This window comes from Coturnix japonica, chromosome 19 (assembly GCF_054131305.1).
Source record: "Coturnix japonica strain WE chromosome 19, WE-NBRP24, whole genome shotgun sequence".
In the NCBI taxonomy this organism is placed as follows: Eukaryota; Metazoa; Chordata; class Aves; order Galliformes; family Phasianidae; genus Coturnix; species Coturnix japonica.
Window position 1 is genome coordinate 7879361 of NC_140681.1, and position 25024 is coordinate 7904384.

General features: G+C 37.1%; 1 protein-coding gene across 4 annotated transcripts in view; it reads left to right on the plus strand.

Annotated features, from left to right (window-relative positions):
• The window catches only part of PHACTR3 (phosphatase and actin regulator 3), an 87139-nt gene that overhangs the window by 15227 nt on the left and 46888 nt on the right, over window positions 1-25024 (plus strand). The window contains exon 1 of one of the 4 annotated variants that reach the window (XM_085520373.1): window positions 9211-9430. The exons of 2 other annotated variants lie outside the window; for them this stretch is intronic. The gene's annotated coding sequence lies outside the window, so the exon portion shown is untranslated. Of the gene's footprint in view, window positions 1-9210; window positions 9431-25024 lie in introns of those variants that run through there. One more of the 4 variants, XM_015881483.3, reaches the window with a different exon arrangement.

Below are 25024 nucleotides of genomic sequence, written 5' to 3' on the forward strand. Positions count from 1 at the left end.
AGCACATTCAAATGGTTCAGTCTATTCTTGTTTTGGCTAATTTCTCCTAAAAGTTACAGTGGTCTGTAAGGTGGAATGATACAAAGATGGTAACAGATATTCAAAAGGTTATTTACAAGGAAAGACTCACCAATGTGGATGCCTTTGCTGGAAATGCTGAGGCAATCTCCACCAAGCAGCAATCTCCAAAAGATGCTGCCTTAGTGGTGGTCAGCCCTTAAATGAGGTCTAGAGGAGGTGGAGTCAATCTCCACCCCTTACAGGAGCACAGCTAAATTACTCTCACCTGTGCTCCCGCAGCTGACCTGACACTTGCCTCAGCTGATTAATCAGAGGTTCAGGCTGTGATTACCAATTACCCATACAGCGGTCTTTTCCATTTAATAGAATTAAGCATCATCTGTGCAAAGCAAAGTTTGAATAACCATGCATACATTTTGCACATGTGCAAATAAATTTAATAAAGAGTTGAACTGGAAGAGGGAACTGATATAAGAACTGGGTTAGAAATGAGCCACCCATTTGTCTTTGGCTGTTGATCTAGTATAAATTCTGAACATTTTAGAGAAATAATTTTGCAAGTGCACACTGATGACAGTGTCAGGAAAACTGTAATTCTGTCAAGAAGAATATGCAGACAGTATATGTAAGAGGATACAAATGTATTACTCATCAGAAATTATTTGCTCAGCTCCATTGGCTTTCATTGCATCCAACTAAAGCAGTAAGTGATGTACAAACAAATTAAGGTCACTCTATTATCTTAATTAGTAACTGCTAATTTGTATTGTTCTCTCAGCCAGTCTAAAATAGCTAGTTTTGCCTCAAGTTCCCCAGATGTTCTTTCTGCAGACTTTCAGATCGTATTTTATTTAACTGATGCTGGCTTGAAATGTGAACAGGTTTTGGCTTTCTCAATCTAGTTAAAAATGAGAATTAGAGAGAAAGGTCTCCTCTTTATACTCACAGTCTGAATTTCATGCATGGCATGAAACATCACTGAAGCTATTAGATCATTTTTAGCTCTACATATTATATGAGCTGTTTTAAAGGGGAGAAAAAAAAACACAACACCTCAGATATATGTAAGATAAAAGCAGTACATGAAACACAGCATTTTTGAATGTATGCCAGCATCTACATCAATGATATTCATGATCCAGCTTCATTGTAAAACAGCCACACAGAGCCTGAATTCACAGCCTGAACCATTACAGTAAAAACTGCTGGAGTTAATGTGGACACTTATCTCCATTGTAGTACTGAGAGATGGCAATCATGCAGCCCAGCCATGGTGCTTCATTTTGTCCTTAGTTTTTAACAGTCACAACAGTAATGGGTAGCTTTAAACTCAAATGAGAAAAAAGTTGTAAGAAAAAGCCACTTTGTTATGTGCAGTATTACTGGTACCAAACATACTTGGCCACCTGTGATTACTAGTGGTCTAGGTTTTCAGCTAGAGGAAAGAACTCTCTTCTGTGGAGTTAAGACAGTTAACTCAAGCTGAGGAACTGGCATATTCTCTTTTCTTATCTTTCACTCTCTCCCACATACACCCCCATTATCTTTAAAATCTGTTTTAACTGCCTATATTGGGCAGGGGAGGAGAAGAGAAGCAAGGTAGCTTCTTGCCAGAGTAATTGTCTTTTACACTGTTTGAAGAGAAGATAGGACTATGCAACACCATAGGAAAACAATCTCAGTTTGCTGTTGAAGATCCATCCTTGGTCATACAAATATGTACACGAAGCAAAACTTAATGGAGTGCATGAAAACGATTAGCCTGTCGCTTTTATAGAAGGTTATTGATTCTTAGATCACAGTCCTGAATATCCTGTCCACACCTGAGCTTGCATGAATTGCAGTTCTTGCTACAGTTTTTGTGGAGGTATGGGATAATAGGAAGTCCTCCTGCATCTAATAATTGTACAAGTTCCTGAGCAGTGGGCAATATCCAAAGGAAATGACAAAGTTATCTAGCTGCTTATTTTCTTCCCATAGAGGCAAATGCTTTCCTAATAAAGGAGTAAAGGGAAGTCTTTAAGTATTTCAACCAGATATGTACCTTTTTCTATTATATTTATGCTTCTGTTTATTTTAAAGGGATTTGGGGTTGTCTCCTGCTTCACAAGCTTTGGTATATAAGAGGAATGTTGAATTCAGATTTTGGAAACCACTCCAGCACAGAGCCCTCTGAAACTCAACAGGAGGTGGTCTAAGAAATAACCACTGCATGTTACTATTCACCTGTAAGGACTGCTTGTGATCCAATCTTTTATTAAGATTTTTTTATTAAGATTTCATAGACTGTGAGTTTACAGGTTGTACGTATTTTATAAATGCTGACTAGTATTTTTAGCAAAAAGTATTTTTTGCTTCAAGAAACTCAAATAACAGTTTGATTGGTCTTATCTTTTATAAGCTGTGGATTGACTTAGAGCACTAATGATGACCTCTTGAAATATTTCCTTTATCTTAAGTTGCACATCTGTGAAACAATAAATTGAAATGTACAGAGACTCTAATGAAAACAAAATGAATTCATATTTGAGATGTCATCAACTGGGATCATCCCTGCTATGCAAGTGATAATGTAAAAATATTTTCATTATGCTCTGCATTGCATGATTTTGGACATAAAGATCTTCTATCTGTAGATGTAGCAGAAAGGTACTAAACCAGATTTATTGGTTAAAAACTACTGTTCACTCTATTTTTGTAATATAAGAACATCTGTGTTTTCATGAACAGAAGTCATGTGTTGCTGAAGGCAAAGCTGAAAGGGTTTTTTTAGTTCCCATTGATGAAAAGTTAAACTTCCATCTATTCCTTGTATATACTCCTGGACACCCTAATGGTTCTCTCTAGTAAGTCTGAAGGCTAGAAGACCAGTTGTCATGGGAACTGGCAACAGATGACTCAAGAAAACAAAATTAAATGTTGGCTTGATGTCAACAGCTAATCTAGTGCCCTGCCAACTGAAATCACAGTTAACACGAGCCATGCCTAACAAGCAGTGATTTGAACAGAGTTGCAGCCAAAGATAGAGCTTCTCACCCTTTGAACAGAAGAATATTTAAAAAATTGAAACTAATGAGGGGACACAACTAGTCTAGGAACAGTGAAATTTATTAAAAAAAAAAAAAAAAAATAAAAGGATAATTTTTGTATTAGAGCCTTTAGCAGCTATAAATCAGAGTATCTCTGACAACAAAATCATGATATCAAATTAATTACCATTTCAAGATACGTGTTAGCAGTTTCAGAATCTGTAAGATTGATTTGCACTGGGACACAGTCCAAAAATAGTTTCAAATTGTGGTTTTAGCACATTATCTAGAAAATCCAATTATTATGTGGTAAGTTATTTTGCAAAGGAACATGTTTAAACACATCATTTTTAGGCCTCGAATTCAAATGAATACTGTTTGGTTTTCTTTCTAAATAATCATATCTAGCTGTTTCTGTTTTTCAGCAGTAGACTTTCAGGCCTGAAGAATGACATTAAGGGCTGTAATTTCAACAGTATGTAATTTTACAGTGATGGAAAATAAAATTTCAGTTAAGAACAATCCTTGAATACTTTGATCCTCTTAGTAACTGTTAAATTAATCCATATGGAATTGTAATTAAAAATAAAACTCTTAAGATACCATGTTTAGAGCCTGTTTACATAAATGTAAACTATGAAAATCCATACAGTTTCACTTAGGAAAATAAACTGGACTAATTAAACTTCAATAAAGTCTATGTGGACACTCATGTCCAGAATTAAACTGAGCTCAGTTTAATTTAGCTTTGTTCTTTTCTGAAGTAAATGAGTATAAATTGAATTAAGGTTGCTTTAATTCTGAGAATATTCATGCAAATTTAGTGTTGTTTAATTAAGCTACTTCAAGCACACAACATTAGATAATTTGGATTAGTTTATGTAAGCACTGTCATGTACACAAACCATTAGGTGCACTTAAAGGACAACTTTTAGGCTGAAATATCTTTGTGTGCAGTACTATATCAAAGCAATTGTTTAAGTAAATGTACAGTGATTGACTTTTTCTTTTGAGATTTCCCATATACATCATTGCTGTGTTCTCTCTTGTGATACTTCATATTCCAGACTCCCTGCTTTTGGAACCCTGTTTAACTTTACCACAATAAATCAAATACATTTCAGCGCTCAAATGAAATGTAAATCACCCAACCCTACACAAAAACGAATCAGTAAATAAATAAAACCCTGTTTGTGAAAGACTACGTACGTCTGTTTAAGGGAGTGAAAATGTGTACCTGTCTCCATCTGCATATTAGGGATTATATACACTATTCTCTATGACATCCTTCTATAGAAGTTGGGGAGTGGACAAGAAGAGCAAAGAGAAATAGGCTTTTGTTGTAACAATGTAATGCTTGGGTTACAATGTGCATCTGAGATGTTGCAGACGCACCATGGACTGCATCTGAAAAAGTAATTTGTTGGCTGCCCTATCATGAAGCAAAGAGGGAGCTGTGCTAGAATATCATGTCTTCTGAGATTGTGCAATTTATGATCTTTATTCAAGACTATGCCTGAAGGCACAAGTTAGCCCATATTTTGTACTAGGCAATTCAAAGAAACATAGATGCAAGTGTGGTGCACAGTTCTGTCTTTTCTTCTATCACATTTGAATTATGCATTACTTAGAGCAAAGAATGTTACAAACACCATCTCACATTTAACTATTTGCATTATACTCCACATAGAATGTTCTGTAAAGAATCTAGTTGATAAATACAATTTAGTTTTATGTGTTCTCTTTAAAATCTTTTCTATCTTTAATTTCTTCTATTTTTTTTTTTAATTCCCATATAGTATTTTACTAAGTTAATATTAGTCTGCATTTTTTTAGTGAGATTTTGACTTTTTAATGAATTCAGGTCATATTTTTCTATAGGTTGTGTATAGTCTGAGCTGACCTTGGTGCTGAATAATGGAGCAGTCTCTGGTACGCTCTAAAAAATCACTGGTAATCCAGTACTAATTGATAGAGATAGATGCATGCTTATGAGGATAGATAAAATGCCAGTATATCTCAGTCTTACTACAATTAATGTAGTGCCTATCTCAGATTCTTATAGCTATAAACTCTGGAGTCTTGACTGCTGGGAATAGGGAGCACCTACCTCTTCCTGTCTTCTCAACATAGGGTACCTAATCTTCTCCTCCCTCTTACATTCATGGGGTAAAAAAAAAAAAAAAAAAAAAAAAGAGTAGCTACATTCAACCACATATTCAATATATAAATATATACAGAAATAATATGTAATTTCTCAGTCTTACACCATTTCCCTCTTTCCCCTTTGCAGTCATTTCTGGGTTTGAACAAGATTTTACACAATCCACTTGCATAACAACCCTTCAGTGAACCATTAAATTGCTTACACATGCAATAAATTTTTATGACACGTGATTAAAGAAAACCACAACAAAACCAAAGGCCTTCTTAAGAAAACAAAAAGAAGTTATTGGCATATTTTAAAAGTAAAAATATCCTAATCAAGAGACATGGGGATAGTGGTATATAAATTTCATGTCTTTTGAAAATACTGCTTAGGATGTTTTTAAAAAGCTTCCAGGAATATATTGGAATATCTGGTCTATTTTTTTATGAACTGCGATGTTATTTTCAAATTGGGCAAGGTAACAAATGTCAGTTGAACTAATAAAAAGTACCCAGAACACATCAAGTGTATTGAAATGAAAAAAGCTTTAAAATCAAAATTTCTGATTTAAAGAGTAATTGTTTTAAATCACCGATTACAAAGGAGGGCAGAAGAAATTCCCATCTCAAAACTGAATACAAACGCTATTTATAAGTATTTCAGAAATACATAATAAATAATAGTTCAAATTTCATTAAAACCTGCTTAACAGGGATTCCTCAAATGCAATTTTTTCTCCAGTGTTTTCCAAAGTGCCTACAGATTCTATCTGAAGAGTTCTAAAGTTAACACTTAGTGTTCTGATATACAGTGAAAGTTTCGCTCTTTTTTTTTTTCTTTTCCTAAAAAGCAGGAATCAGATGCAAACCTTGGATTTCCAAGAGGTAACCCAGCAGATTTGTCCCCACCTTCTCCTTCCTCAGTGGGGAAACAATATCTTAAGTGGAGTTGTTTATGCCAGGTTTGTGCTACAACCTTCTGCAGTCATTACCTGGTAAATTTGGCAATTTGATGTCTTTGTAATTGAAAGACTTTCAAACAAAGGGTGAAGTAATACTGCAGAAGATGGGGTGTTGCCTAACATCAGTGAAAGGGTTCACTATTTGGTGCCAGCAAAGAATACCTTGTATTCTAACTGTAATCTAGAAGATCAACAATCTGATTATAAATAAACCAGCCTTTGGTCTTCTTGAGCACACTGCTGGCTTGTGGTCAACCTGTAGTCCACAAGGGCACGTAGGTCATTCTCAGATTCTTAAAGAGTTATTTTAAAAAGGCACAAATTCACTTTAGAGATTATTTACTCTTGCAGTGTAAATTGCTAGATGTGCTTCACATATAGAAGTGTAAAAATGAGTCTCACACAAAACAGCAAAGTTAAAGCCTACATCTTGCTAAAGAGGAGAAGTTCTAAATCTTAAGCCATTTTAAGCTTTTTGGTAATTTTGCCCATTAAAAAGCCTACAAAACACTGACATTTTTCAGCATGTTGATTCATTAGCACAGTCCTGCACCAAAAATTTCAGCTCACATTGATCTCTGCAGTTTGCCTCAGAAGCCCTCTAATACCACACATGTGACTGTAACACAACTCCTCCACTGACTAAAAACCAGTTCTTGTGACCAAAAGAGTAATGATTCATATACACTTCTAGAACAGATATTGTCTTAGTTGTAGTTTTCAGCAAAAGATTTAAGAAGCTTTTGCTAGATTTTCAAACTTGTGTGCTTAAATTTCAGGTACTTGGATACTTAGCAAATGTGGATTTAAACCTCAAAGAAGCAAAGAATGTTTGCACATGAGGCATCTCACTGACAGCTGAATCCTATTAGCTTTGCTAAGACTATGTACTTGCATTTAAACATACGTTTAGGAACTTTGCTGGGTCAGATACTTTAATTTAACTTAATATTTGTTATTTAAATTTGAAAATTTAGGTCTTTGGTTGTCAGAGCTTTTCCCACACCTTCAGCAAATGAAAAGGTTGAAGCTGTACACAAAATGGTAAAGTAGTCTTTAAAATAAAATAAAATAAATTAAAATACAAATCTGTTTCTCTTCTTCTACTGTAAGTTTTCTCTACCCAGCTATCCAGTATTTTGATCACAGCCTTATTTATCCACCCAATTTTATATTCAGGAATCACACAGGGAAAGGCTAGTCTTACCAGCAACAGGTTGAAGAGACTTGGAAGACAACTCAGCATCCTTCTTTCCCTTATGATACAGCACAGAAAAATTGTTAGACTTGCAACACATGCCTGAGAGATTATAACAGGGAGTACTTACTGAATAACAATTAGATTAATGGCCAGATACTGATTGATAGTCAGAATAATGCACACTAGCATGCTTCTACTAAATATGGATGAAGAAAAAAAGTGATTTTCTTTTCATCTTGTCATTGCATTTCCTTCTCTAAGATACTTAATCTTACCTTGCAGATTTAGCTGCATAAAAATAATCAGGAAACAGAGACTTATCTACAAGTAAACATCTCCTGTTCCTATGAAGAGTGAATCAGATACCTCTGAAACGCAAAAATTACGCTGAGAAAATATAAAGAAATACTTATACAGAATATGTATGCATATTTATTGCATATACATATACACAAATGTTGACTTAAGTTATGCATTTGATAGTAATCAAAAGATTTGCAATGATAACAGCACTTTATTCAACTTTTTCCTTAAAATATCTTAGACAGTAAGGGCTGTCCATTGACGTCTCTGTTTTACATGTATTCATTTAATTAAAATAAATCAATCTTATATTATTCACACAATTAGTGCATTTTTACCAAAACACGTAATTTATATGAGTTGAAATGGACTATTCATTCACTGACTGCTTAAACTATGATGGACAATAAATGTAGCGGTATGTTCAGTGCTCACAGCTGGGCTTGTTTGCCTGAACGCTGGAATTACTTGACATAAAATCTACTGAAGTAGTTATTGTTCATTTATTTTAGAAGTACTTTCCCTAAGAACTGAAAAATGATAACTTTGGAATATGGGTTTAATGTCCACCAACTCCATAATATAGTAGTGCCTGTTGCTAGGGACAGGATACTTCTGAAAAGTCAACAAAGAGCTAAAGCAGCTGCAGAATGAGATTTCAACAGAGAACTGTGAATTTGAAAATGTGCAAGAATTTCTATACTTGTGTTTTTGGCCAGACACATTGCAAGCATGGGCCACCTAAAACAAGAACTGTTTTTCACTTTGGTATTATTTTCTGTGTCTTTGGCATAGAATGCTTGAACAGAACAGTCACTGTGGTTTTACGTCTGCATTTGCTTTCACGTAAGAAAGCCACTGTTTTTAAATTTAGATGGTAATAATATGTTCCCAGTGACAAAGTAACATACAAAACTGTTCTGAGATACAGCTCGCTTGAAGCTGAGAGCAATGCAGCTGTTCACTGAGAGTCGTCTCTTCTTGCTTCTTTTAAATCTAGAGCATCTGTCTTTCCAAAACATTTCAGTCTTAAGTCTTAAGTCTCCCTAATGAAAGCATTTAGGATTGCAGGAAGAGAAGACTATTCTCTTGTGTTCTGGAAAGTATGCTTAAGACTGGGTGGGGAATAATAGGAAATGTAAATATTCTAGAAAAAATAATATGGGTAAAGCCCAGAGCAGGCTTCTGGTACTGTAATTTAAGTTGGAATCTTTTCAAAAACTACTGAAGTGGTTTGCTGACATTGCTGTATGACAAAATTGCTTTGGGAGGAAAGGATTACATGTTTGGTGTGGGAGTTCTGGTGCTAACCTGAGTCTAGAGGTCTCCTCCAGCATTTTCAGTGAAAACCCTCTGCTAGCCAACAGTGACTTCCAGCTTCTACAGTAGAGAGAAACGAAAAACTTCTGCAGCAAAGACAAGTTGGTCTGCAGATTTTAATCTGGTTCTTCATTTAGAAAACTGAGCCCATTTCTAGCATTACGTGGGTTTTCACAGTTGCATACAGCATACTATTAATGATCCAGGCGCCTGTCAGTGAAGGCATGATTTTCATGGTTAAAATAGGAAATGTATTCATCTGTTTTACATAATATAAACAGACCTGGATAGAGCCCTGAAGGTCCATCCTTGTATTTCTATGCATCATGAAAAGAAGAATTGAAAGAGTTTCAAGGCATAACACAGGGTGAAAGGAAATAACTGGTTTCTCTCTTGGACTGAGCTGCTGCATTCTGTGTGCTCCGAGCAAGCAGCAGCCCTCAGAGGTAAGTGGCAAAAAATAGAAGAAGTGAATAGAAAACTGGATGAATACTTGCTTTCTGATGTCTGATTTTATTAAACTGATCTATCATATTTACTTGGAATTTTAACTGAGGTGGGTTGACGTTATCTGCTCTAGAGCTTTGGGAAATTTTTTAGTATTATTGAGATTATAGATTGAGGACATGCAGCTATTCTTTAATATGAAGAAATTCGGATTCCTATGAAATTTTCTTGTGATACATTGTCAAGAATACGTTATGTCTGTGATCACTACAAGTATAGTAATTCCATTGGTTTTAGCTGACAGAGTGAAATTGTTCTTACATACTTTCTTCTCTTAAAAGTAATCACACATTTCAAAATCATGAATGTATTCCCCCCAAGCTAGGAATCATTAATGCTGATGGCAGATTAATTGCATAACTGTGTATTACGTGATGGTGGGGTGCAGAGGAATAGATGGGGAATCTTACTGCAAGTGTCATAATGCTTTTTAGTTTAGATATGTGGGATAACCAGTCTTGGCACTCTTGGCACTGTTGGGAGAAAGAGTTTCTCTGAAAAATCCATCAGCTTAAGAAATTTTACTTCTGTGAAACATTTAAATTGGGTCGGGTTGTCCAGCATATCTATGATTGCATTTTGCTTGATATTTTGGAAGATGCAGAATGTTTTTACACTGCCTACCACCAAGACATTGATGTATGTTCATTTTAAATTCAGTCTCGGTTGGAAATGAGTATATATCACAATCGAAAATGCAGTTGAAAAAATGTATTTTGTAAAACATGAGCTTCAATAGTGTATGAAACAACATAGTGAGGCATTCAGGAGATCTTTTTAAATATAAATTTGGATGTGCATTACATCTGAAATAAAGTAGTGAAATTAAATTCACACACTTTAGGAAAAAAAGAGAAAAGAAAAATGAAAATGAAAAAGTCAATTCCTTTCCTTTCTCACTCTTCCTACGCATTATTCATCTGGTATGTGAAAATCTGTTTATGGCTTCCACACGAAAGCAAAGCATAAAGAAAGCCAAAGATATTTTTGTTAAATAATGACTATTCTTTGGATTCTTTTAAAGGGTAAAAACAAAATGAAAATGTTGCCCAGATACTGAGAAAGCATCACAGACATAGTTTCAGATAATTCCATATTATATACTGGAAATCCACTCTATTAAATACACATTATTAAGATTTTAAAGACAAGCATGAAAAGTTCTAGGAAATGCCAGAATTATGGTTGCCTGTGCAACCATCATTTGCTTCCTTGCACATATGCATTAAGATACAGACTTTAATTGCATGATCACACACGTTTTTCTCCAGTAATCCATGAATGCAAAAGTCTTAATATATTCAGAAGCTTTTTTTGTAGTGCTTATCACTATGGTACCTGCTCCAAAATAGCCCTGAGTAGTTTGGGGCTGGTGTGCCTATCTCACATAGCTGCAGAGTGTGCAGAGTATCAGAGAGGAATTGAAAAGCTACTGGTTTGGTCTGCCTAGCTTCAGAATAAAAATTAAAACAGCCCCAGAACTGCCGCACAATATCAGATCGACATCATTGTTCATCAGTAGTACTTCAGCCAGTAAGTAGTTCTACTGCAGAGAATAACAAGGTAACTGACCGGAGCCAGGAGTGAAGATGAAACCTTTATCAACACCCATCAGCTATTTTGCACTGGAGAGACAGTGATCCAAAATCCCAGATTCCATCTGAGGCTCTGGAAGAGAGTCTGCTTTGAGTTCAGACTTTATTCTTTCCTGCTTTAAATCTCTCCAACTGACTTCTGTGTCTTGAATTTTGGCTCCAGGTCTTTCTCATTCCCATTTCTAATCCTACACTTCACTCATCCCAAGCACGTTTTTTTCTCTTAAGTCTTCAGTCTGGGGCAGAATTTTATGACATGCTTTGAAGGCAAATCCAGTTGCTCTGCCTTTAGCCATCTGTTCCCATTCCTACACTATAGTTCATCATCCTGCACTCAGATCCTTGTCCTTCATTTTTGCCCACTGAATGATTTCTAAGGCAATGTTGTGAAGAGTAGCACTGAAATAACACAGGTTAAGAACAGTTCCTAAAAAAGATGTGAAATTACACACATTTAAATGTCGAGGAGATTTTCAGTGGTTCCTGGGGCTAACATCTTATTTAAGTTTGCCCAGATACAATATTTCAATCTCATGTTTTGTGGTTTTGACTAGTACACTTAAAAGGATGTTGTATAAAGAGGGTGGTGCAAAGCTGTTTGGAGGAGGAAATCTACTAACCCGAGCAAATAAAAATGTCTTCCTTAATGAATAGAAATCATCAGAAATCTGATTAAACACATAAGGTATGAAAATCCCAAAGGCCTGTGTAGTGAACAAAATTAGATTGCTGTTTGATTTGTAGCAGTCAGTTTGCCTTATTGCTTCAGTTTGCTTTTTCTGTTTCTTATCTCTGAAAGCAATGTTTGTGAGAGGTAACTTTGTAATGGTATTATTGCATATACTAGAAAATATTATTATTTTCCATCCTTTTTTGCACTTACTTTTAACCGAGGCAGCTGGTGAGAAAGTGAATAGTGCAAATGCTGTAACTGAATTAGGTGAATGACTGATCTGATACAGTCAACAGTTCTTAGTGTAAGCTGGGAAAATTTGCTCATTGTTTCCAACAACTGAAATTGCATGCAATTTTGAAAATTATGGATCTTTCCATGGCACCAGAAATCCTCCTACTATTTCAAATGCTTATGAAAACACTTTCATTTGATGTATATGTTTTAACTTTTCAAGGAGATAAGCCAAGGTCAGTTACAAACCTATTGCTGCATCTCTGCAGAGCTCATGACTTGAGATAAGCCTGAGCCATATACAAATAGGGGCTGTTTCACTGTAAGTAGGGATCAGACAGAAATCACGTTATGACAAAGATCTAAAATAAGAATGAAGGTGTTGGAGGTATATAGCAGCACATGCAAATTTAATATCTTAAGATAAAAGCATATCAAATGTACCCAAGTGGCTTATTGCAAGAGATCCTAACTAGAAAAAAGTATACTATGCACATGGTAATTTGAATCGAATGGCTCTTCATGGACTGAGTTAAGGAGGAGTTTCTCCTTTGTGGCTTGTTCTTGTTTACAAAGGCTGTTAATATTTGCATAACCATCTCAGAGAAATAAAAAACATCAAGTGAATAGAATGGATTTAAATGGTACCATGGAAATGTCAGTTTTGAGTTATAAGAAACTCTTGAACATGCCAGGAGCTGATATTTTAAGGAAATGTATATTGCAGATGAGTATCAATAGCAGAAGATTCCAGCTCTTCTCATGTAGCCCCAATCAGTGCATTTCAGGACAGGACATTGGGGTAGAATATTTTGGACAAAGTAAATGGCTGTTTCACCAAACAGCTCAGCTTGGAACCAGCAAGAAAAGAAGAGACACCAGTCTGAATTTTTGTCTTGAGTGGTGCTCAGGATTCATTTCAAAAGAAATGGGGAAAAAAATGTAAATTGTTTCTAATCTGTGGTTAATTATCTGTAAAAAAAACACCCCACCCCACATGAACATGCAAATACTGTAAAACTTAGGGTTGAATTCTGAGTTGATAGCACTGTATGTGTTGGAAGAATAAAGTCTTTACTGTTAAGGATGTGCTAAAAAATTATGAGCCACCCATTAGCAACATTTTCCCTGATATATTCACCATTTTACTTCAGCCTTTGAAGTATTGTTTGTTTTTTCCTTGTAAGTGCTTAGGAAATGTATTGCCAAATGTCATTCCAAATAAGCCGAGTGTCTTTGAAGTGACAGGTCAGAAACAATTAAGGAACAGGTAAGAGAAGTGTGAAGGAAGAATGAGGAGTCACCAGGTGGCTCAATCTGGGCAGGGCACTATGAGTTATCACTTGGGACTGTCACAGATGGTGACAGTCCAGAATACGCTGCTATGAAGATTAACTTTGTCATTGCCATGGCTTATCAAAAACCAAAAGGAACAACATGAAGCACCGTATACCCATACTTTAACAATGTTCATAAAACAAAACAAAACAAAACAAAACAAAAAAAAAAAAAAAGAAAAAAGAATTCTTTAGTAAAGCAACAACTGTAAAAGTTAGCAGACTGAAAGCCAAGGTAAACTCTGCATTTCAGCTGAGAGCAACACAGTGTTACCCTCTGGTAAGTGAGAAAGGAGATCTGGGCACCTCCTGCCCCAGCAGCTCCTGGGAGCATCTCTTTGCTCTCACTTGCTTCTCCTGCTCAGCTCACAGGACCTGAGCAGAGGAATTCCTTCTCTGCTCACTGTGGCAGAGGTGCTCACAATGCTCTTGCTGTTCATAATGTACCCACTCTTATACTTCAGATTTACGGAGAAGCTGTGCCAACAGATGCCTCAGTCCAGCATATACTTACAGTTGTGAAACTAGCCCATGGGCACAATTATAACAATTACGCATGCAAGCTGGATAATGAAAAAAAAAATCTAATTACACATGAACTTGCTATTATGCAGTAAGTAGAACTATATGAGTTCATATATAGTGTACATAGATCTCCCTTGTTGGATGACACAGGATCAGTGCTGTAAAATTTTTGCAAACCTCTGCAATATTAGGCATCATCAGGCAAGTATACAAATAGAAGATGACAAAAGGAGGAGACTGAGATAGATTTGACAAAGATACAAGAGTAGCCAGTATACCGGAAAGCTGAATTTAACTTAACCTTCACATACTGAACAACTGAAAATGTGACCCCCCCCATCATTTACATACATTGTATCACAGCTATGATGCTTTCAAAAACACTTCAATTCACATGGATTTTAATAGATACAAGAGTAAAGAGAGTGGCTAATATATTTGGACTGGAAAGCTTCATTTTGGTCATCTCTGCTGCTAGCTACCTCATCTTGACTTTTGTGAAGGGGGGGGGGGGCTAATTTATTTATGCTTATGAGGATCTTTTCAATACTCTTGTTCCCTATTGTTGCCATTACAGAGAAGAAAGCAAAAATTTTTAGAGAGCTTTTTCTTTCTTTTTTTCTTTCTTTTTTTTTTTTTTCTTTTTAATTTAGAACATGCAAAATTAAAAATATACAGGAAAATGCAGCATAATACAGGCCCACAGAACTCTGGAGACCTAGTTAAAGAATACCTGTTAATGGAATTAATTTTTCATGCTCCACATACACAAAGGAATACATTTCAGGGAAGAAATAGGCCTGCAATATAAAATCACTCAGTTCCAAAAATAATCTAATGAAATGGTAGAAACTTGACCTGATGAAAGTACCAATTTGTTGAAGTACCCCATGACTTGTTAGCTGTACAAAAAATATTCAACTCCAGCTCTTGCTCTGTGATTGAAGGGCAAAATGCCACGAGTGCCTAATGCGACAGCTACTAGTAATATTTAATATAACCACCTTCTGGTTAATCTGTTTATCTAATTACTTAAAACTTTGTCATCAAGTATTACTTTAAACTAAATATAAAATTTGAACACAAACTATGGGTCACTGTTATCCAATCTTCCCTTGGGACCGCCTGTGCCAGCATTCTCTAGATTCTGTGCTCTAAAGTCCTCCAGCTTTACTCCCCCATTCTTCCCTATTCTTTATTTCTTTCTTCAGAAAGTTCATCTCCCTCTCTAGAAAATACTGAGATTTTCTTAGAAGTCACATAACTTAAATTAAACCATGGATTCTTGAGCCTTTATGACTCACTTTACCAAGCTCTCCCAAATATAACCATGTGGGCCAGAAAATTAATTAATTTCTATTGTCTATTTCAATAATCTATTAATATCAATGTCTTCAAGAAGAAATAAGCTCTGTCACTTGCAGAAAATGACTATCAGACTATAATGTTATTTTTGGAGCATTAAATTTTTCCCTAGAAGTAGATCTCAATGTATTTCAAGATTATAAGGGTGTGATCAAGCATGATACTACCTTGGCAGTACTCATCTTAGAGCTTTAGAACCAACAGAAACTTTAAGAATACAAATTTCAGATGTCCATTTTCAGAGAGGAACCCTTGAAAATTCAGTCCATGAGCACTTTAGAAGGTCAAAACCTAGAATTTCTTTCTCTTGCCCTTCTCCTACTGGGAAAATAAGGAAAAAGGCTGGGAAGGGGGTAGAATGTAATTTTCAAGTCACTGATAGAATACAAACACCTGGCAATGGTAATACAGACCCTTTCTCTCCCTTTGTCAGCAAGCCATAAGTCTTCTCTTTTTTTTAAGTGCCGAAGAAATAGGACTGGGTTTATTTGTGTGACATGGTGCCCTTCATCAATTGCAAGTGCAATGTTACACCTGCTCTGCCACTGGAAGTCAGCAATAAACAGCTGCAGAAAGTAAAGAAAACCAGCAGGATCTCATACACCTTCCTATATCACAGATAATGGCAACTTTTTTTCAATTTTTGTCATTCCTCTCAGGGTAAGATGGAAGATAGGTGATAATTGCTTTTCAATATAACATTTAACAATCATCTGGAAGGAGGTGAATGCTATTTTCCACAGAGATTAGCAGAGTGAAACCAAATAATGAATAAAATGAGACAGAAAGTACAGCAGCCTGCAAATTCAGAGAATCTTAGAGCTATGTGGATTTAAACTGGTATTTTACTATGCTGGCAGTACTAAGTACTTCAGAAATTGCTCTTTATTCTATAGAATCCATAATAGAAGACAACAAATCCCTGAAAAAAAAATTAGATTTTAGGGACCTTCTGGAAATGAGGGACTAGTATATAAATTATCCACAGTGCAGCTGTACTCTGTGTTGTGTATTTGTGGCTTTTCTCTCATCTGGGGTAGAAGGGCCCTTCCCTTCCCCCTATGCTGATAGAGCCCTTTCTGAGCAGGGAGATCATCCCAGGAAATTTGCATTCCTTATCAGTACACAAATGAACATTGCTGAAGCTTCAAAAATAGCTTTTGGATGATGTCTGTGAGGTTCTTTGAATGAAATATTAAACAGGGTTCTAAAAATGAATTCTGGTTATTCAAAGTAAACAGTGTGGAAAGAAAATTAGTATTATTGTAGAAGAGAGAGGAGCTGTTTACTTTTTATGTTTCTGCTCATTAAAAGTGGGATTAAATGGAAGGAGGCAAGATGAGATAGATCATGTGTCATGTCTTTCCACTGCAGACAGCCAGGCAGCATCATATTTGACTTCACCATAAATTCTCCTGTAGCTGCATGTGCTAATAGGGATTGATTTCGTTAAATATCGCGCTAGAAAGTATTCCTTCGCTGTATGTTTGTATGAAGTAATTAGCAGTGCCATTCCATCTGTGCCTTAACCCTCATTAGCCTCTGCTCTTATTTTCTACGAAGATTAATCTATTTTGAGAGAAATAATGACAAGAAATTATGCTTGTATAGCAAGGTCTCATTCTGCAAATTGCAAGAACTGTGAAGTTATCCTTCTGTTTGCACTGAATCTAAGGCCACAATGTCAAAGAGAGATGATTAAGTGTGTCTGCTAAAAGATGTACTTTGGCAGTCCTTGGTTTTGCTTGTGTAACTGCATGGTTACGTGTATATAGTCAAAACTGGCCAAGAATACAACCAGCATATGATTCATACATAGTGCTGTGGCAACTATATATCAAATCAGGTCTGAATATGCACATACTTCACAAACAGCTGTACACCACAATCATTACAAATATGACAGGGCAGTCATTCTGCGTGCACTATCGGGTCTGTTTGTAAGATCCATTACCCATTTGTGCATCATCAGCTTGCACTCACTCCAGACAGTGCTGGTCTGGCAGCTTCTGAATTTTTTTGTGTTTATCATAACATGAAATACATCACATCACAAGGCAGCTCAGGAACCTACTGGGCCTGTGGTCACGGTTAGAATTCCCATGGCTGCAGCACTAAGTTGAACAAGCTCAGAGGCAGTGCTGGGCCAATACTCAGAAAAGGTTCTTTTTCAAGCACTGGCTTGACCTGAGTCAGGTCATGCTATATGTTGTGTTTTGGCTTTTCTCCTTCATAGAGCACTTGCCACTTACAAAATATATTATGTAAGATGGCACTGTTAAAGTTACAAGTAGTAAACATGATCCTAACCTGTGATACTAAGCTATGTCATATGCTGAGGGTTTTTTGTTTGTTTGTTTGATTTTTTTTTTTCTTTTTTGTCATTTAATCACCAAAGAGTATCCAGGTTCATTTGTAGAGTAAAACACTGAGGAACATTTTCCTGAAGTTTGTATGTTTCAGGTGGCTTTGCATTTGCCACAGTAAAAGTTATTTGCCAAAAGTTTTATTCCAAAGTGTAAAGTGGGTGAAAAAGGTTGGTTTTTTTTTTCTCTTTAAATAGTCAAAACGTAAGTTAAACTTGCCTTTAGGCAGCCACCCTGGAACATTTTCCCAAATAAGAAAACTCTGCAATTTGAAACAGGAACATTTGGTTTCTTTCAGCTGGCTTGGCCAGTGCTGGTTTGGGAAATGCTCAGCTGTCAAAGCTTTTCACTTTTAACGTTGACCAAATACTATGAAGTACTGCTCTTCTCCCCTTGCCCTTCTGCCAACTGCAGGATTAGTGAGAAGAACTGAAGTACCCTTTGATGGGAACTGCAGTTCAATTCTGTTCACGATTGTTTTACTATGCATTTATGCTTTCAAACATTATAAATACGAATATTCAGGAGAGCTTTGAAATAGATGCAAAAATTTAAGTTTTAATTTGTGCTTTATCTTTGTGTTATTTGAAACTCATCATATATGGCAGCTAGGATGAATTTGGTGTGTTACTGATAATGGGCTAGAACAGCACAGCTGAGTTAGGTACACTTTGCACTGGTAAAAGGCTTAGTTGAGTTCAGAGCTATGATAATGAGCATTCTACCTTAAATATCAATTTCCAAACACTCACTCGCTTTGACCTAGATGAAATGCAGTAATTTTATAACCAAATCCATATCCCAACCAGGCTCCCTGATTTTTACAGGTTTTTTAGTTACAACAGTATTTGTGTAATATAATGTATAATACTGCTTTTATATACATGTTGTATAGATATGCCACAGAGATACAGATACAACATAGAATATCTACCATATTTGAAGAGGACTGAGCACACATGCATGCATAGCCCATAAGCAAAGAGCCCAAAACCAAAAGAAAGAAAAGTAAACATGAGGGAAAGCTCTGAAAATTGAGCTGTTTTGCATTTCCCTGCTGGATGCAGCTGCACTGCATAGGCAGTTTCCCTGTGGAAACATCTCCTTGCTGTTCAGGCAGCATGTGGTTGCTGCTGAAAGTTGAGTTGATGGTCCGTAGAGACCACAGCCACCATGTGATGTCTGATTTTGCTTCTCACAGCCCAGACCTCTGTACCAGGATGTCAGGCAGAGACGTTCCATTACTTTCATGTCACCTCTTGGCACAGGCAGGATCTCTCATTGTGTGTAATGTTAGCTCCAGATCTGTGCATGATTGTTTTGACCAGCATTACAGGTTTCATGCAGATCAAGCATGGGCAAATGATCATATTTCTGTCAAATCAGGCAGAGCTGTGATGCAGTGTGATGCCAGCCCTGTGTTTTTATGCCAGCTTGCTGCCAACTGTGGGAAGACAGACTATACTTGAAATGGCATAAAATGTGAGTGGCACTGACAAATGCTACCCAACCCAGCAAAAAGCTTGATGGAACAGAATTGACTGATCAACATTTTTTGAACACGTTGGAGATGGCAGAAGGAAATTCTACTATATCCGCACACTTTATTAATGGAACCATGATAGTTTTGATCCAATGCTAAATGCCATGAAGCTCAGCTTATTGGATACCAGCTCAAGACTTTATAAACCAGATCTTACTGGTTTGTGCCTATCTATCTCCTAAGGGACTGTCTACTTTCTGGAAGGTAGGCTCTTAGGGAACCTGAGTTGTTGTGTCTACTTCAACACTGTGGAAATCCATAGCTCCTTCCATCTAGTACACCACTCTTTGGCAGTGCTTCTTAGCTCTCCATTTTAGAGCTCGTAGTTGAACCAATGTTATAGTGATGTAGCGATCAGCAACCTGGCTTGTTAGGATTACTCAGAGGTGTCTGGTACAATTCCCCACTGTACATTTTACATATATCTCTTGTTTCCATTTCCTTATTAAACAAAACAAAGAATGAAATCATAAGAAATTTTGTTTTCAGCTTAAGCATTCTGTTCTGGTTTTGGTGGTTTTGCTGTGAATCACATGTTATGGTAACAAACCAATGTGTTTTTGCAAATATAATCTTTCTGAGTTGTCCTACCAGGAATGTTGGAGGCATGGAGTTCTCATAACTCAAAGTAATCCATCAGAATGGCACCTGAGCTGGTATGTCAGCATGGGAACAAAATCACTGAGCAGCAGCACATATCAAGGGAGCAGAATCTAAAGACTCGGGTGCCTGGAAGCAGGATATGAGCTATTGGATATAAAATGTCCTCTTCAAACTCCTGAGGAAGTATTCTGTTTGCTGATCTACTGTGACAAGTATTCTTAGATCTATGCCCACATAAAATGTCCTCATAGCTCCTATCGATATCATACGTCTGCAGAGACATGAGAGCAGATCAACACCTGCTTTGCTAATCGTGAGCCACTGAGATCCAGGTCAGGCTCACTGGACTGTGGGGAAGTTTATGCTGCTTCTTTAGCAGCCATGCCTATTTTTCTGCATCAACAAAGATCTATGTTTTCCAGTTCTGCCAATCCAATAACTGCCAGTTTGCTTCCCTCAGCACTGAGGGACAAGCTAAACAGGCTTCTAGTATGTTTCCTCTGAGAGCAACTGTGTGTGGAAAGGATATCTTGGTGATAATTCTGCCTTATTTCCAAACAAAATTATTTATTGTATAGCCTATATGTGAAATCTACATCTGAGGGCTACACTGATAGCCAGATGTCAGAACCATAATTTTTTGTTCTTTCAAGCTTTTCCCCAGTAGCTTTAAATAGAAGAACACATTTTCCACAGAGAAAGGCTTTTCTATTAATAGCACTTGGAGATCATTTCAGCGCTTGAAAGGAAGAATTAAATGAGGTGCTGTTTTTTTTAACACTTTTTAAGATAATGTAAGTTTGTTCATTGTGCAGGCAGGACTGCCCACCTTCAGTTTTAATTATGGGGGGGAAAAAATCTCTCTCTCTGAGTTTGAAAACCAAAAATAGTGAATGAGACTATGTGACATGCTTAAAATAAGCATCTTCAAACAGTCTGGTCTTTTGTGTCAGTTCTTTCTCATGCTTTGATAATCTCATCTCAGTTGTTGAAACAGACTTGCACAGATTGCATAGGAGACTTGCAGGTGATTGAAAGGTCTTCTACTTATCCAGTGCTGTGAATTGCTAATAATAAGTGATGTTCTGAAGGGCAGCCTCAACACATTTCCTCACTATAAGGCATAAAGGAGAAAATCTGATCAGTTACATGTCTGTGTTCTCCATGCTAAGATATCTGCTCATTCATTAAATAAAATGGGAGGAAAACAAGCCTTAGGCTTCCCTTGCCTTTTCCAAATAAACTTTGTTATCCTCTTATGTAAAACACTAAGAGGATATTCTAAGAGGCAAAGAGCTTTATACACAGCTTCACTTAAAAGCAAAAACATAAAACATCTTTTGTTCTGCTGTCACAGAAGTTTCAGTTATTTATTGTAATGAATGGGCAATGTCAAAGGAACATACGGTATTTTTAGCTCTGCTTCATCACCCAGTGTGGTAAACCAATCTGAATAGTTGTAACGCCTAAAAGCTTTCTCTGAGAAGAAAGGTTCTTCCTGCACAGCCTTGATTAAAGTCAGACTGCTTTTGTCCAGAGGATCAGCAAACTGTACCAGGCAGGAAGAGAAGTCCACATGCAAGATAACTAGTCAGATCTATACAAATAGGGAAAAGATAGCAAAAAACCCAGAGCTGTGTGTAAAGGTGGAATTGACACCAAGAAGAGGAGGGAGAGTCCAGGGAGAAAGGGAATAGTCTTTGATGGGAAGATGTAATTTCAGTGTGACGAGCTGTGTCTGTTCAGGCAGTTAGGACTGAAGCTCTGTATTAGAGAAAGATAAACTCAAGCTAACATGACTGAAACAGGAAGGCATAGCAATACATGCCTATCAATGCAGCAATACCGACCATCTCATTTGATACCAATTTCCTTTGTAAATGTGTTTCACCACATTTTTGTTTTTTCTGTTCTTTTTGTTGTATGAATCTCTTTGAACTGCCAATGTAATTTGGCTTCTGCTTGTTAAAGGTGACCTTTCATTCTTTATTCTTTATTACAGCACAAAATCCTTGACCTGGCTTGACATGACCTGCTCAGTCTAGTCGTAAGCCAAACTATGAGGGATCTGGCTTATTCTACATGAAGTAAGGAATTTCAGAATGCAGGATGGATTTCTACCCTGAACCTCCCCTGCTGTTTCTAAATGCAATGTTGTAGATAGCTCCAAGCAGATTTAGTTTGGATATAAATTACACTATATAGGAAGGAGTGGGCAATAATCCATGTTATCCTGGAATAGCATGGATCAGCTTAGCAAAGAACTGAACTCCCTTCCAGTTCTCATAGCCTGTGGGTTTGAGTTTCTTGGAACATCACAGGATCAAATCCAAATTGTGCTTAGACAAGTGAAATTCAATACCATCATTACACAAAACAATCTACAGAGTCAACATCAGTCTCAAGCCTCTGCCAATACCAGAGAGCAATGAAACACATTTCTAGACAGTGACAGGGGAATCTTAAATATCTTAGTTTTCATTACACTCATAAGTAATCAGTTTTTGGAGCTAAGATATTAGCACTTCCTCTATCAGCTCTCATGTAGGTATCAGGCACAAAGAAGCTTCCAAGAGATTTCTGTAGCTTTTTAGTGACATACCCTAAAGCACTTGCAAAGGCTCCTAAGGAGGAAGCAGATTTAATATTCTGGGGGGTGTCTCTGTTTCCAGCTCTCCATGACTCATGCAAGCAGCTGAGAACACAGTTGAAATATGAAAGCTGAAAAGAAACTGAGAAGAGGGAGTACTTATTTCACTTCTCTTCCTTTTGGAAGAACTGAAAAATACATAAATTTAGGTCAGACAGGGTAAAAATATTTCATGTTGTTTTTCCTTCCATGATTCTTAATCTTTGTGATACTTATAAAAGCAGACCCTGGATACAATTGAAGTGAACAGAACCATTATTTGCTTGTTAAATAAAAAAGTCATGCTGGAATAAAAATTCAGTCAGTTCAGAACAAGATTTTGATCAGTGAATTTGGTATCTATGTGAAACATGGTAGAGAAGGTTGGATATACCAAAGCAGATTAAGATAATCCACATCCACCAGCCTTTACCACTAAGCTGCCTTAATCACACCATGGCCAAATCTATCCATAGGAAAATATTGTGCGACTCAGAATCATAGAATCACCAAGGTTGGAAAAGACCTAAAAGATCATCCAGTCCAACTGTTCACCTATTACTAATAGCTCCCACTAAACCATGTCCCTCAACACAACATCCAGTCTTTCCTTGAACATCCCCAGGGTCGGTGACTCCACCAGCTCCCTGGGCAGTCCATTCCAGTGCCGGACCACCCTTTCTGAGAAGTAATACTTCCTAATGTCCAGCTTGAATCTCCCCTGCCATAGCTTGAAACCATTCCCTCTGGTCCTAAAAGAGTTGCTAAAATATCTCATGTTTTATTTGCAGGCTGTTCTAGGGTGAGCAGGATGACGTGGCCACTAGCCACACAGTGACACTTGTTCACCTTAGGAATAGACTGCAGACCTGTTTCAGTCAGACAATGATAATTACTAGAGTAGATTTGATATAAAATTATTTCTCTTGGCTTTGAGCACCCCCCCCCACACACGAATTTTAGAAGACATATTGTTCTGCTACTATTGTGAGGATTGTTGCCATGTGCCCATTTTTAGAGTGTGGATGTCCCAGGAACTCATTACTTTTCAAAGATACTAAGATGTCTATGTTCAGCATGTTGCAGTTTCGTCTTACTAGCGCTTTCAATTCCTTATCTGAATCACAGGATATTGCAACAGGAAGGAGCAGGCGGTGTTAAATGTAACACGAGATTTAACACATGAGCGATTCAATGATCCGCTGTCTGTTGGAACTTTGTAATGCCTGACCCTCTGCTCCCTGTGTATAAGTGTGTGTCTTTTTGATGACCCTGTGGATGAGAAGGTTGGTGGTGCCTCACTGTCTTTCATCTACTTACTATTATTTGCCTCTTTGGAAAATACCAGTGGATAACAGAACAACAGGATCATAAAAACAGTGCTCTCCTCAGAGAATTTCCCACACATCTGTGTCATGTTTACAGCATGCTATGTGCAGGAGACCAAGCCATTTCTAGAATGTATTTAGCCATTCATTCAGGTGATACGACATCCTAAGAAGGATTTCATCACAACGTACATACCAAACAAATGCAGAAACTGTTGGCAGTTTATAAGCATTTCACAGGGAGCCAAACTGGATGCATAACCTTTAAACAAAATTTAAACTCCATTTTATATCTGTTTTCTCTCCTACTTTCCTCTGTAGCTGCTCCGTATTATGTCACATTTTAGTTGCCTAAGTATTTCTGCTTCCAAATCTCTAGGAATGGTCTCCCACAGACAGAAGGGACTCTGGGGCATGAATCCCAGAAAAAAAAAAGAAAAAGCAACACATTGCTGCATTTTAGCAAGTGTGGTGCTATTACACCAAGGACTTGCCTGAGTGTTACACCTCCCTCTAGACGCAACTTCTATCAGAGATAAGCAGCAGTGAAGTGAATTGGAAGGGGCCTCTTGGGAGAGAGCAAAGGCTGTGTTTCAGCCTACAGTCTCAGAAGCTATTAAAAACATCATTTCAACTGGTCTATAGCCAGGCTACAGCTAATTAAACATATGCAAATGATTTGACGCTGATTCTGCAGCCCAGACAAAATCTTTACTATGATGAGTCCACAGCAAAACCTAATTCAAGTAATTTCTACACTTCCAGGGCTTAACCTCCTGTTGCACTGCAGAACAGCACCTCTCAGAGGCTTGAGGAAACCATGCAGCCCTGGGAATTTCTAGCGTCTGTGGTACAAAACCCTTAGTAGATATGGGATGGATGGGACAAGGTTCAGTGCACAGGTTGGCTCTTGGCCCTCTGTAGAGACAGTGCTCATATGACTCCGTATGAATGGATTGTTGTAAATCTCTGGAGATAGTGCTCTGATGTGATGTCACACCATGCATTGTAAATAATGAGAAGTGCTACTGGGACTTGACACAATGATCTGAAAGCGTGAAAAATTCCTGATTAATTTCTATATGCCTTGGTTCATACAGCAGTCATGCTGATAGGTGAAAGAATATCTTCCTGAAAGAATATCTTAGGGAAGAAATCAGAAATGTCAAGCATATAAAGTCTATTTTTATGTAAGAGATTTAGCTGGAGTTGCCACTTCCCTGTTCTCTTTCCTTTCATAAGCATAATCTCTTTTCCCATTCCTGTCAGCATGGTTTTGAAATTTCGTTTGGTTTTGAAATCATTGAAGGGAAGTACAGCGTGATAGAATGGAAA